General features: G+C 37.5%; 1 long non-coding RNA gene across 2 annotated transcripts in view; it reads left to right on the plus strand.

Annotated features, from left to right (window-relative positions):
* Positions 1–4,141, plus strand: part of LOC132359685 (uncharacterized) — a 55,998-nt gene extending 51,857 nt beyond the window's left edge. For both annotated transcript variants that reach the window (XR_009500899.1, XR_009500901.1), the window contains exons 4-5: positions 770–820; positions 3,224–4,141. This is a non-coding gene — a long non-coding RNA (uncharacterized LOC132359685). The remainder of the gene's footprint in view (positions 1–769; positions 821–3,223) is intronic.
* Positions 4,142–7,534: the final 3,393 nt, after the last annotated feature.

Genomic DNA, 7,534 nt, shown 5'->3' on the forward strand with positions numbered 1-7,534 from the left:
AAAAATTAATCTGACTATGTGAAGTAAAACCTCAGTTAACTGCCATGATAGGGTATTCTTTTGGTTAATAGATGATAAAAGGTGATTGCCATCGAAAAGATAGTTTGTTATAGTTTGCAAGAGGAGGAGACATGCCATGCCATGCAGGGCCAGATGGGGAAGCACAGGGGTAGGTCAGGATGCAGAAGGAGTGAGGGGAAGGCATGGGCCAGGGCCTTTATTGGGGTTCTTGTGGGAAGGATTGGGAAAGGCAGAGTAAGTAGCTGAACAAGTTTAGTTTGAGTAATTTCTGCAGGCTCTGAGATATAAGGGTGGTTCCTAGTTGTCTGGTACCTGGTCCTGGGGTGCTTTAGGCCTGGGATATAGTGTACCAGATTGCAGGAGTCTCATAAAAGGAGTTGTCAAAATATCATAAAATACAGATAATAAAAAACATGATTAATATACTGACATACCATGTGTTTATTTATCTTTAATTACCTGTGTCCCTCCATAGAATACAAGCTCTGTGTGGCAGCTCTTTGTCTACTTTATTTCTGCAGCAGTCCCGGAACTTAGAATGGTAGCTGCACATGATGATTATTTGTTGAGTCAAGGAGAGATCTAGTGAGCCATAAACCTACCCTTCTTTTTATGTTCTCATTGTTGTTGTCATCTAAGGTTAAAATCTCTTGGTCCTTGTTCCGTGCATCTCCATCCCCATTATATAAATTGCTGAGTCTGTCAGGTCTACCACTGAAATATCTCTGGTATCTGTTTTTTGATTCAGATTCCCAGTTGATTCTTCAGGCCTTCCTTAAATCTTGCCTGGATTATGAGTGTAAGTGCATACTTTGTATTTTATACCTTTTACTTATCCTGTTTTAAAGGTTATGTAATATTATTATGTTCCTTATTTATTTTTGACCCTCACAGCAATCTTATGAGGTCATTTCAGTTAACTCCATTTACAGAAATAGAGTCTGAGATCCAGGAAGACAAGTAATTTGCCTGAGATTAGTGCAAGTAGCAGAGCTAGAACCTGATTCACTTTTGCCCATCTTCTCTCCCTAGCCCCATTTCCTGTTATACCTTGCTTGATTAATTTCTCCATCTTATCACTCCTTTGCTTTAGAACTTCTTGTGGGTTTTCATGGCTTATAGACAAGTCCAGCCTCCTTAGCCTGACTTTTTTTTTTTTTTTAAGATATTCACGTTCGTTTATTTATTTATTTATTTATTTATTTATTTATTTATTTAGGACTGTGTTGAGTCTTCGTTTCTGTGCGAGGGCTTTCTTTCTCTGGTTGCGGCAAGTGGGGACCACTCTTCATCGCGGTGCGCGGGCCTCTCACCATCGCGGCCTCTCTTGTTGCGGAGCACAGGCTCCAGACGCGCAGGCTCAGTAATTGTGGCTCACGGGCCCAGTTGCTCCGTGGCATGTGGGATCTTCCCAGACCAGGGCTCGAACCCGTGTCCCCTGCATTGGCAGGCAGACTCTCAACCACTGCGCCACCAGGGAAGCCCCTTAGCCTGACTTTTACTGAGTTGTTTCCAATCAGTTGTAAACCCCAGCCAAAGTCATCTCTGTACAGTAACTTGGACACATGATACTTTATCACCTGGACTGTTCATTAGATAATTAGGTAATTGGCACATTAGATAATTCAAGGCCCACCTTCTCCATGGACTATGTTCATTGCCTTCGCCCTCTTCCCACCCTAGTTCTATGGAAATTTCTCCTTTTTCTGAACTCTAACCTTTTACCTATAATTCTCGTATAACACTTAGAGAAACAATCTTGTAATATAGCTATCTGTGTTCATTTTATCTTTCTGTAGGTCTGTATCTTATTGCTGCAGGTCCTATACAGCAGAAATCAGCACTGAAAAGTTTTTGCTTTCTGTGGCTCACTCCTGTACCTCCCAGCATCAGCAACTAGCACATTGCTTTGTGTATTTGTACCTGATAAGAATGCATTGGATAAACTATTAATCTTTTGGGTGAATTGGGACATATTCATTGAGAATACAATATGCTAAAATTAGCTCAAGCATTCACTGAGGATAAGTGGATTAATGAATTACCATAAGGCACTTAGGTTTTATTTGAGAACCCTCTGAAATCTCAATATATCCCTATATATTTGCATTTTAAATAATCCTTAATGAATTAAATAAATGATTTTTATATTCTTTATTTGAGTTTTTGAGTTAGAAGGCTTACGTTCCATTTTTAACACCACTTGAAGTTTTAAGAACTAGTGAATATTAAAGTCCAGCCCTTAGCAGACAAAAGATAACTTGAGAGTAGAAAATCACAAACTTGTATTTTTTAAGGTCCCCGTGATGAGCTGTATAAATTATGTTCTAGTATTTGTTTTATCTTTCTACTTTCTGTGAATACTTCTGTGTTCTATAAAATGCCACAATCCATAATATCAATTGGGAAAATAAACTTACAAGTTTGAAAAAAGGGTATTATTTTTAGAGATATTATACAATTTTCAGTGTTGATATTTAGCACCTGTATTGTTTTCCTGTAACTGCTGTAACAAATTACCACAAGCTTGGTGGCTTGAAACATCAGAAATTTACTCTCTTACAGTTCTGAAGGCCAGAAGTACAGAATCTTTATCACTATGCTGAAATCAAGGTGTTGGCAGGGTGACATTCCCTCTGGAGGCTCTAGGGGAGAATGCATTCTTTGCCTCTAATGCTTTTGGTGGTTGCCAGCATTCCTTGGCTTCTGGCCACGTCACTCCAATCTTTAAAAACCAGCATCTTTAAATCTCTCTCTGCTCTGTCTTTATATCACTTTTTCTTCTACGTGTAGTTAAATCTCCTTCTTATAAGTATACATATAATTACATTTAAGGCCCACCTGGTTATTGAGGATGATCTCTCCATCTCAAGACCCTTAACTTTGTCACATCTCTGAAGACCTTTTTGCTTATAAGGTAACATTTACAAGTTCCTGGATTTACAACCTGATATATTTGGGGAACCATTGTCAGCCTAACATAATAACCTAACACAGCTTTCTAAAGGAAGATAAGGAGTAGCCTGATTTTTTGACAATAACAGAGTTTTCATTTGAAATCTTCCTAGTGGAACCTCTTAGAAATGGGCAGAATGACTTAGTTTAACCCTTTGATGCTGTGCTTAAATGTTATTAGCCAATTAACTGTAAACACATTGTGAAATTATGCTCTTCAAACTTTTGTTCTTTGAAAAATTAACAGGTTGGGACTTCCCTGGTGACGCAGTGGTTAAGAATCCTCCTGCCAGTGCAGGGAACACAGGTTCCAGCCCTGGTCCAGGAAAATCCCACATGCTGTGGAGCAACTAAGCCCATGCACCACAACTACTGAGCCTGCGCTCTACAGCCCATGAGCTACAACTGCTGAGCCCGTGTGCCACAACTACTGAAACCAGCGCACCTAGAGCCTGTGCTCCACAACAAGAGAAGCCACTGCAATGAGGAGCCCACACACTGCAACGAAGAGTAGCCCCTGCTCACCACACCTAGAGAAAGCCTGTGCGCAGCAATGAAGACCCAACGCAGCCATAAATGAATAAATAAATAATAATAATAATAAAAAGAAAAATTTACAGGTTAAGTGGATATTCAATTGTAATAGGATTTTATAATGCTTTCAAATGATTTAACATGCTGGGATAATGATCTCAGTTCAGAAACTGACTCTAGGAAATAATAACATGGTAACATGCTATTCACTTCCTTATTGATTATAGAAATTACAGTCCAACCAGCAGTCATTAATCCTGCAGAATGTAAGAGCAGTGCAAGTTAATTTTTTAAGTAAACTTTTTATTGAAGTATAACATGCATAGAGGAGACTGCAAAAATCATAAATGTTCAACTTGATGAATTTTCACAAAATCAGCAAACCCATGTAAACAGTACCCAGATAGGAATATAATATTACTAGAGGTCTAAGAGGTCTGCCTTGTGCCCCCTCCCCACCATTACACCCAACTCTGACTTCTGTTGCCACAGGGAAGTTTTACCTGTTTCTTGAAGCTTATGTAAGTAGAATCATGTAGTATGTACTCTTTTGTGTCTAGCTTCTTTTGTTCTACATTTTGTGACTTTACCAATGTTTTTGCATGTAGTGGTAGTTCTTTCATTTTTGTTAGTGTGTAATTTCTATTTGATAAATACACCACAATTTATCTATTTTATTGGTGAATGACATTTATGTTGTTTCCATTTGGGGCTAGTACAAATAGTGCTTCTGTGAACATTCTTGTTAATTCTCTTTGGTATAAATATGTAAGGATATCTGTGGGTATATATCGAGAAGTAGAAATGCTGGGTCAAGGGGTGTAGTGTATATGATTTTAGTAGAGACTGTCAAATAGTTATATAGAGTTTGTACCATTTTAAACTGTCACCAGTAGTGCATGAGCATTCCTGTTGGTCCACAATCTCATCAGCATTTGATACTGTCAGTTTTTTTAATTTTAGCCAATCTGATGAGTAGGTTTTGATATCTCATTTGTCAGTTTGATTTGCATTTCTCTGAAGACTAATGAAATTGAATACATCTTTATATCCATATAGGTTATTTAGATATATTCTTTTGTGAGTCATTTGTCCATATTTTTTCCATTGGGTTGTCTGTTTTTTATTTTTAGAAAAATTTATTTGTAGTTGGAGCAAGTTCTTTGTTGAATGGATGCATTGCCAATTTCTTTTCCATTCTATGACTTGCCTTTTTGTTTTTTTAGTTGTGTCTTTTGATGGCCAGAAGTTCTTTATTTCAATGTAGTGTAACTTATCAATCTTTTCTTTTATGATTAGCACGTTTGTGTCCTGCTTAAGATATCTTTGCCTGCTCTGAGGTCATAAGTAATAAAGATGTTTTCCAAATTTATCTTCTAGAAGCTTTATTTTTTTTTAAGTTTTTTTTTTTGATGTGGACCATTTTTAAAGTCTTTATTGAGTTTGTTACAATATTGCTTCTGTTTTTTTTATGTTTTGGTTTTTTGACCATGAGGCATGTGGAACCTTATCTCCCCAACCAAGAATCAAACCCATACCCCCTGCATTGGAAGGCAAAGTCCCATCCACTGGACCACCAGGGAAGTCCCTAGAAGCTTTATTTTAAAATCACATTTATCTTTATAATTTATCTGGAATAAATGTTTGCATATGGTGTGAGGTAAGGACAAAATTCACTTTTCTGTAGAGATATGCGTTATAATTTTGTGTTTTTCATAAGTCAAGTGGCCATATATGTGCAAGTTAATTTTGTTTTATAAAACATTTATTGAGCATGTAGTATGCACCAGGAATTGTGTTTGGTACTAATGATATAGATACAAATAATAGAGATTCCCTCCTGAAAATGTCCTTGAGTGGGGAAGATAATAAGTGAGATGGTAATGAAAAATGCAGAAGAACTATATGTTGTGAGGAAAAGGAATGAACTCTTTGTGAGGAGATGAGGAAGCCTCTGCTAGAGAAAGCAACATTTGAATTGGATCTTTAAAAGTGAATAGGAGTTTGATGAATGCATTCTATATATAGAGAAAATTGTGTGAAAAGACACAGGATTGTCACAGGGCAGGTATATTCATAACATTGTGAGAGGTTTGCTATAGGAAGGAGCAGTGTGCAAGAAGATGAGAGGGAGTAGGACCAGGGAGGAGACAAGAGTGCATGGGTATGAGGCTAGAACATTTTAGGAAGAGAGGACTGTGTGTGTAAAATTCAGTAATTATAAAGGAACACGGCATATTTATCAAACGGTGAGAAATTCAGTATGGCTGGAAGATAGACTGTGTTTGCATGGCAGAGAGCTGAGAAGGAGTAACAGGAGGGATGAGAAGCAAATGGAGATGAGGATGAGATTTGGGTTGGGCTTATCCCTAAGGAAACTGGGGAGAAGGAGAGTTTTTAACCAGGGCGTGGTGTAATCACATTTGTTTTTTAGGAAGATGACCCTTAGGGGTCTGGAAGATAGATTAGTAGGTGGAAAGTTGGTAGGTAGAAATCAGTTAAAAGAAATGAGGCTTGGGCATGGTGTGGCAGTGGTGATGGTGAGATAGTGTTGGATGTGGAACTAGTCTGATTATACCCAAGAGGACTTGGTGACCATGAATGATAGGCAGGTGTGACAGATGACTCCAAAATTTATAGTTTGAGAGACTGAGTGAATAGTTATGTTATCAACTGATATAGGAAACAGAAGGAGAAGGTATGGTGGTAGCAAATAATAAATTAAAATTTGGACTTACTAGGTTTTAGATGTTGGTTAGTTAAGTAGTTGGAGACATGTAGGAAGAATTAAAGACATGTGTGTGGAACTCAAAAGAGAGGTCAGGGCTATAAATATATATTCGAGAACCAACAACATATAGAAGATAGTTGAAGCCACAGGAATGGGTGAAATCATCCAGGGAGAGTAGGTAGAGAAAGAAGAGAATAAGTCCAAAGAATCAACTCAAGGTAACTTGAACACTTAAGGGAAGAAAAAGTGAGCCTGTGAAGGTGAGAGTTTTCCACCACCCCTGTCTGTGGTTTCTAATTTTTCTACTGTAACATAATTTCTTGTGTAATATAAAATAACACTGAAATAGTACATAAAAACATATGATGAAAAGTAACATTCTCTCTCCCTGCCCAGGTCCATTCCTCAGAACCAGTATATGTTTAATTCTATATTTTGGTTGTTAAAAGTCTAAATTTAAGTTCGAATAGTATGCTTGTTCCTCTGATTTTTGATTTACCTACTTTAGATCATGACTGTGTGCTATTCGGAAGTCTAAAGATGGCCACTAAGATTCATTCCCTCCTCGTGGTGTGCATGCCCTATGTAATCTTCTCTCTTTGAGGGTTGGTGAGACCTGTGAATATTATGGGCCATAACTCAAATAATTAGGTTATTAATCAATTGACTTTTAGTTAATGCAATGGAGATTATCTTGGGTGGCCTGACCTATTCAGATGAGCCCTTAATAGGGGGATTGAGCCTTTCCAAAAAAGGTACTCCTACAGCCTTGAAGAGAAAACTGCCATATTTTGAGAAAAGAGAGCCATATGGCTAGGACCTGAGGGTGGCTTCCAGTTCTGGAGAGTGATCCCTTGCTGACAGCAGCACGAAATCAGGGACTTCGGTCATACAACTACAAGGTGATGAATTCTGCCAACAATTAAAGAGCTTGGAAGAGAACTACAAGCCTCAGATGTGACTGCAGCCTTGGCTGACACCTTGATTTCAGCTTGGTGAGATCCTGAGCAGAGGATCCAGCTAACCTGGACATTGACCCACAGAAAACTGTGAGATGATAAATTTGTTTTGTTTTAAGCTGATAAACTTATAATAATTTGTTATGCAGAATTAGAAAACTAATCCAACTTTTAACTGCAAATAAGATAAAGATATAATTTATTTACTTTATCTCTACTTCATTATTTAAATATTACATTAATTTTAGTTTTTCAAGTGCTTAATTTTGTTTGTTTAATTCCTTTTGCTCCTATTTCTTGTTCTTTTAAACTTTAGTTAGTATCTTGATTCCTA

Source organism: Balaenoptera ricei, chromosome 2, assembly GCF_028023285.1.
Source record: "Balaenoptera ricei isolate mBalRic1 chromosome 2, mBalRic1.hap2, whole genome shotgun sequence".
In the NCBI taxonomy this organism is placed as follows: Eukaryota; Metazoa; Chordata; class Mammalia; order Artiodactyla; family Balaenopteridae; genus Balaenoptera; species Balaenoptera ricei.